This window comes from Sus scrofa, chromosome 7, assembly GCF_000003025.6.
Source record: "Sus scrofa isolate TJ Tabasco breed Duroc chromosome 7, Sscrofa11.1, whole genome shotgun sequence".
In the NCBI taxonomy this organism is placed as follows: Eukaryota; Metazoa; Chordata; class Mammalia; order Artiodactyla; family Suidae; genus Sus; species Sus scrofa.
In genome coordinates this window covers 75,938,759-75,945,260 of record NC_010449.5, presented here as the reverse complement: position 1 = coordinate 75,945,260, position 6,502 = coordinate 75,938,759, and positions in this window count along the sequence as shown.

Here is a 6,502-nt window from a genome sequence, read left to right as displayed (position 1 = left end):
CCCTCCCTCTGAGGAAAATGTAGTTTCTAAGTCAGTCATGGACTCAGTAGGGTGCTTAGTAAAAAGTGAATGAATGGAGTTCCCGTCGTGGCGCAGTGGTTAACGAATCCGACTAGGAACCATGAGGTTGCGGGTTCGATCCCTGCCCTTGCTCAGTGGGTTAACGATCCAGCGTTGCCGTGAGCTGTGGTGTAGGTTGCAGACGCGGCTCGGATCCCGCGTTGCTGTGGCTCTGGCGTAGGCCGGTGGCTACAGCTCTGCTTGGACCCCTAGCCTGGGAACCTCCATATGCCGCAGGAGCGGCCCAAGAAATAGCAACAACAACAACAACAAAAAGACGAAAGCGGCCCAAGAAATAGCAACAACAACAACAACAAAAAGACGAAAGACAAAAAAAAAAAAAAAAAAAAAAAGAATGAACATCAATAAATAAGCTACAAGGATGTATTGCACAGCACAAGGAATATAGCTATTATTTTATAACTTTAAATGGAGTATAAACTAAAAATACTGAATCACTTTGCTGTACACCTGAAGCTAATATAACTGTAAATAAATATACTTCAATAACAATAAAGAATGAACATCAAAACGTTGCATAGGGGCTTGCCTGGTGGTCTAGCAGGTTAAGGATCTGGTATTGTCACTGCTGTGGCTGAGGTCACTACTGTGGTATAGGTTTGATCCCTGGCCTGGGAACTTCTGCATGCCATGGATGCAGCCAAAAACAAACAAAAAACAAACAAACCCACGTTGGATATACTACCATAAGAGCACTTTCAAACTTTACCAGCTTGTTATAGCCATCCCACTTCTGATACCCACTTGAATAGCTTTTCCTGGACTGCATGGGACCCAAGGTGATTTCCTCCACCTGCACTTTGCATTCTCCTCTCTCCGTGCCTTGATAGAAGAAGCAGCAGCCAGTGAGCTCTGCTTCCTTGAGGTGCGGGCTCTGAGAGGGATGCCTTGTCCCCAGGAAGCAGCTGTGGAGTGAGGTTGGCAAGGAAGCAACAACTCTAGGGATGGCAGATCTCCCCACGGGGATTCTCCGCTCCAGGCAGGAATCCATTTCCCTTCTTCCAGCATTCACTCTGAAGGGCAGAGCAGAATGTAAAATAGTGTTGGTCCAGATGCCTTAGAAGGAGACACCTAGGGGAGTGCCCATCATGGCGCAGCGGAAACAAATCCAACTAGGAACCATGAGGTTGCAGGTTCGATTCCTGGCCTGGGTTAAGGATCTGGTGTTGCCATGAGCTATGGTGTAGGCTGGCAGCTGTAGCTCCGATTGGACCCCTACCCTGGGTGGGAGACGAGACCCTAAAAAAGCAAAAAAAAAGAAGAAAAAGAAGGAGATGCTTAGGAGATCTTATTGTGGCTCAGTGGTTGACAAACCCCACTAGTATCCATGAGGATGCAGGTTTGATCCCTGGTCCCACTCAGTCCTGCTTAGTGGGTTAAGGTTCTGGCGTTGCCGTGAGCTGTGGTGTAGGATGCAGCATGGATGGGATCCAGCATTGATTGCTGTGGCTGTGGTGTAGGCTGGCAGCTGCAGCTCCAATTTGACCCCTAGCCTGGGAACTTCCCTATGCCATAGGTGTGGCCGTAAAAAGAGGGGGAAAAAAAAAAAGGAGATGCCTCTTCAGGCCTACTTGGTTTCATTGCCCATTCTCTAGTCCACCCACCCCACTGGCAAAGGGCCCATATGTGGAGCAGCCTTCCAGCATGTGGTCTGAGGAGAGCTTCCTTGTCCAGGTTCAGGGAGTGGCAGCCCAGTCCGCAGTGTGGGAGGGATGTCAAGGCCAAATTCCAGGCCAGACCCTACTTGAGAGAAAGGAAGAGAAACAGAACAAATGAACAAATCCCTCAGGGCCAGCCGTGCTTACAGCTTCAGTTACACTTTATCAGCAGATAGTCCCTTCCAACCTCTCTCACTTGCCCCAAGCTGATGTGGGTCATAGTACCAGACTGAATCTTTGAAGGCATCAAGAGTGATTGATTGAGTCAAGTGCGCTGGGAGCCATCAAAGGTAACAGTTGTCATAAAACCCTGGAGGAGGAGTTCCCATCGTGGCGCAGTGGTTAACAAATTCGACTAGGAACCATGAGGTTGTGGGTTTGATCCCTGGCCTCGCTCAGTTGGTTAAGGATCTGGTGTAGGTTGCAGACGCAGCTACAGCTCTGATTAGACTCCTAGCCTGGGAATCTCCACATACCATGGCAGCAGCCCAAGAAATGGCAAAAAGACAAAAAATAAATAAAAATAAGATAGCAGTGGTTCCCTCTGTTGACATTGCGGGGAGCCCTCCCCTCTCATTTAGCACTGGATCCTGAGGGCCAACCCCTCTACCTCTTGAAGGGCTGTCTGGAGAAAGCCAGGGCATGGAACAATTCATGGAGTGTGGATGGAGGGTGTCCTAAGGACAAATGACCGCAGAAGGAGGGAACAGCAGTAGGACGGACCAAGCACCCTCGCCTCTCTGCCCTATCAGCTCTGCGTAGAGATTGAGGCACCTTCTGTTCTGCCCTGAGTGGGTCCTTTCACTTCATAGGAAGCTGAGCAACCTGGCCTCCCTCCCCCAACCTGTTTGCTTCTTTGTATTCATCATGCCACAGTCACCATGATGGTGTCACTCTGGCTGAGGCTGGGACTGGTGTGATGTTGGGCATAGCAGACAATGGTACCAGCGAGAGGCATGTCTTCTGAGTCCATCAGGCAGCGTAGGCGATGATAGGGGAATGTGGATGGGCCAGGATAAGAAGGGGGTGGGAAGGAGGGGAGTAGGATAACACAGAAGAGTCTTCCTGGGAGTTGCCACTGTGGCTCAGAGGGTTACAAACCGGACTAGTATCTATGAGGATGTGGGTTCGATCGCTGGCCTTGCTCAGTGGGTTAAGAATCCTGCATGGCTGTGGCTGTGGTGTAGGCTGGCAGCTGCAACTCTGATTCAACTGTCTAGCCTGGGAACTTCCATTTGCCACAGCTGCAGCCCTCAAAAAAAAAAAGCAAAAAAGGAGTTTCTGTTGTGGCTCAGTGGAAACAAATCTGACTAGTAACCATGAGGACGCAGGTTCTATCCATGGCCTCACTTAGTGGGTTAAGGATCCAGCATTTCGGTGAGCTGTGGTGTAGGTCACAGACGAGGCTTGGATCCAGCATTGCTGTGGCTGTGGCATAGACCAGCAGCTGCAGCTCCAATTCGAACCCTAGCCTGGGAGCTTCCATATGCAGTGGATGTGACCCTAAAAAAGCAAAAATGAAGTCCATCGCATGTGCTCATAGTCTTGTAGAGGTCTTGGCAGGCTAGAGATATTCAGATCCCCAATTATGAGAAGCTGTTCTTACCTTTGCCCCGAAGCAACTCTCTTCTTGGTACCCTAGGCTCAAGAGGCCGCACCTGGCAAGAATGAATGCCTGTAGGTGAGCTGATGCCAGGTCTGGGTACCTTTGAAGAGGAATACTTTCAATGACATGAATTCACCTGCATAGTCTAGGGCATCTGGGACTCCCCAGATAGCATGGCAGTGCTGGGCAGGGTCTCAACTCAGGTCCTTGTGTTGAAGAAACTTAACATGACCACAGGTCAGTTTCACCTCAGTATCTTAGAGTTCCCACTCCTTTTCTGTGTGGCCTTCCTGCCCTAGCCTGCTCTGCCCCTTCTGCTGTCTCACTCACCTGCTAGGACACCCTGGAGCCGCCAAGGCTCCGGGTCCCCCTCCCACCCCATTTCCCTTAGGATCCCAAGATCCCTCTGAGACAGGATCTCAGATACAGGTTTGGATTCATTAGGGTTGAGGATCATGGGCACCAGGGAGGGTGATGGAGGAAGAGGGGAAGTTTGGGGGGAGTTGGGAGAAAAGGGGGGGCATCTGAGAAGATTTGTGAATGTCTGTGTCTCCTTCTGCGGACACTTGCTTGTGGCAGTGCCCGGGGAAGCAGCTCCCCCTCCAGGGGGAGCAGCCCCTCCACCAGGAGGAGCAGCAGCAGTATCTTTTTTTTTTTTTTTTTTCTCTGTCTTTTTTGCCATTTCTTGGGCCGCTCCTGCGGCATATGGAGGTTTCCAGGCTAGGGGTCCAAGCAGAGCTGTAGCCGCCAGCCTACGCCAGAGCCACAGCAACGTGGGATCCGAGCCACGTCTGTGACCTACACCACAGCTCACGGCAACTCCAGATCCTTAAGCCACTGAGCAAGGCCAGGGATCGAACCTACAACCTCATGGTTCCTAGTCGGATTCGTTAAACACTGAGCCACGACAGGAACTCCCAGCTGTATCTTCATAGGCTGCCCTGGATCCAGTCTTCTGCCCCCTTCTTCCCTGCCTCACCGACTTCTGGCTTTCCTCATTTATGATCTCTCACCAAATCCCCTCTATTATGATTGCTTATTTTTCAAGATTTGAATATTGTTAACTAAATCCATAGTTCCTGCCAGGAAGTCAGATGAGCGCCTTAAGAGCCAAAGCAGCAGCCCCTGTCCCCACTCCCTGGGGTGCCAGAGGTGGAGAACTGAGGGAGGGACAGTGTTAATTCCTGAGGCCTCAGCTGACCATTCCAAAGAGGAACCTGCCTCATCCGGGAAGAAACTCTCCTAACCCTCTTCTGTCTCTCAGCCTAATTCCATTCTGAGTGGACAACCTCGGAACCTTTTTAGAACTCAAAAATTGGTATTCATATAATGATGTGAGTGTGTATGCGGGGGGCATTCTTTGGTTCATAGAGGCTTGACTGTCTCATTGGAGAGGGACGAACAAGGCTTCTGCACTCCACTAGCCCCCATGTCAGAACCACATGAACTCTACAGTGTAACACTTTGGGGCCTCTCTTGCACCTTAGTAGGGCACTTGGTAGGTGTTCAAAAATAAGCAATCATAATAGAGGGGATTTGGTGAGAGATCATAAATGAGGAAAGCCAGAAGTCGGTGAGGCAGGGAAGAAGGGGGCAGAAGACTGGATCCAGGGCAGCCTATGAAGATACAGCTGGAATTCCTGTTGTGGCTCAGTGGTTAACGAATCCGACTAGGAACCATGAGGTTGTGGGTTCAATCCCTGGTCTCTCTCAGTGGGTTAAGGATCTGGTGTTGCCGTGAAGTGTGGTGTGGATCGCAGACACAGCTCAGATCTGGCATTGCTGTGGCTGTGATGTAGGCCAGCAGCTACAGCTCTGATTGGACCCCTAGCCTGGGAACCTCCATATGCCATGGGTGCAGCCCTAGAAAAGACAAAAAGGCATAAATACATGTGGGTTGACTAACACCTTTTTTTTAGGGCCACACCTGCGGCATATAGAGGTTCCTAGGCTAGGGGCTGAATCGGAGCTACAGCTGCTGGCCTACACCACAGCCACAGCAAAACAGGATCCAAGCTGTGTCTAGATCTTCGCCACAGCTCACAACAACGCCAGATCCTGAACCCACTGAGTGAGGCCAGGGATCAAACCCACATCCTCATGGATACTAGTTGGAATTGTTTCCACTGCTCCACGACAGGAACTCCTGACTAACACCTCTTGTGAGAGCTGTTGCATTAGCTCTGCGAGGCTACACATATAAGCACATCAGGAGGAGAAGTAAATTCGGAAAATGGATGTTAATAGAAGATGTCCAAAGATGTTCTGACCGAGCTCTTGAACGCCCTTTGTCTTCTTTGCTTTCACATCCTGTTTCCCCTGCCTAGATATCCTGCCTTTCCTGCCTGCCTGGCTAATTCCTACCTCCCCTGTAATTACTCTGGGAAGCCTTTCTTAGCACCACCTGCCCAAATTCCACACCTGCCAGGGCAGGGGGCCTCTCCTCCAGCTCCTAATGGAACCCTAGTCATCCTCTGCTCTAATCCTTGGTTTAGAGGCTCTCCCTCCACATCCCGCCCCCGCCCCCCTCAAGCCTGCTTCCCGCCCATCTTTGTATCCATGGCACGGCCAGAGGGCCTAGCCACCAGCTTGTGGATCAAAGAACAGAACCTCACCCCATTATTTAACTTTTGAAGAAGCAGGTCAGGGGCAAAGTGACATAAGGGAACTAGGAGTTTAGAGGACTGCTGACTTCCTGGGGAGGAGGGGGTTTTATGTGTTTACATACCAGGGCTGTGGCTGGAACTACCCAACCCAGGTGTCCAAACTCTGGAGCCCTTGTGGCTCAGCGGTAATGAATGTGACTAGTATCCATGAGGACTTAGGTTTGATCCCTGGCCTCGCTCAGTGGGTTAAGGATCCGGCGTTGCCATGAGCTGTGGTGTAGGTCGCAGATGCAGCTCAGATCCCAAGTGGCTGTGGCTGTGGTGTAGGCACGCAACTACAGCTTCCATTTGATCCCTAGCCTGGAGGGGGAAAAAAAAAAAGAGCAAACTCTGGAGCCAAACCAACTGCCACTTTCTATATATCTACTTAGCTTGCGCCCAAAGCCTCAGGGTCCCCACTTGCAAAAGGAGGGTGATTGTCCTCACCTGATAGGATTGTTATGAGGAGACAGTAAAAGAGAAGATACATAAAGTGCCCAGAACAGTGTCTG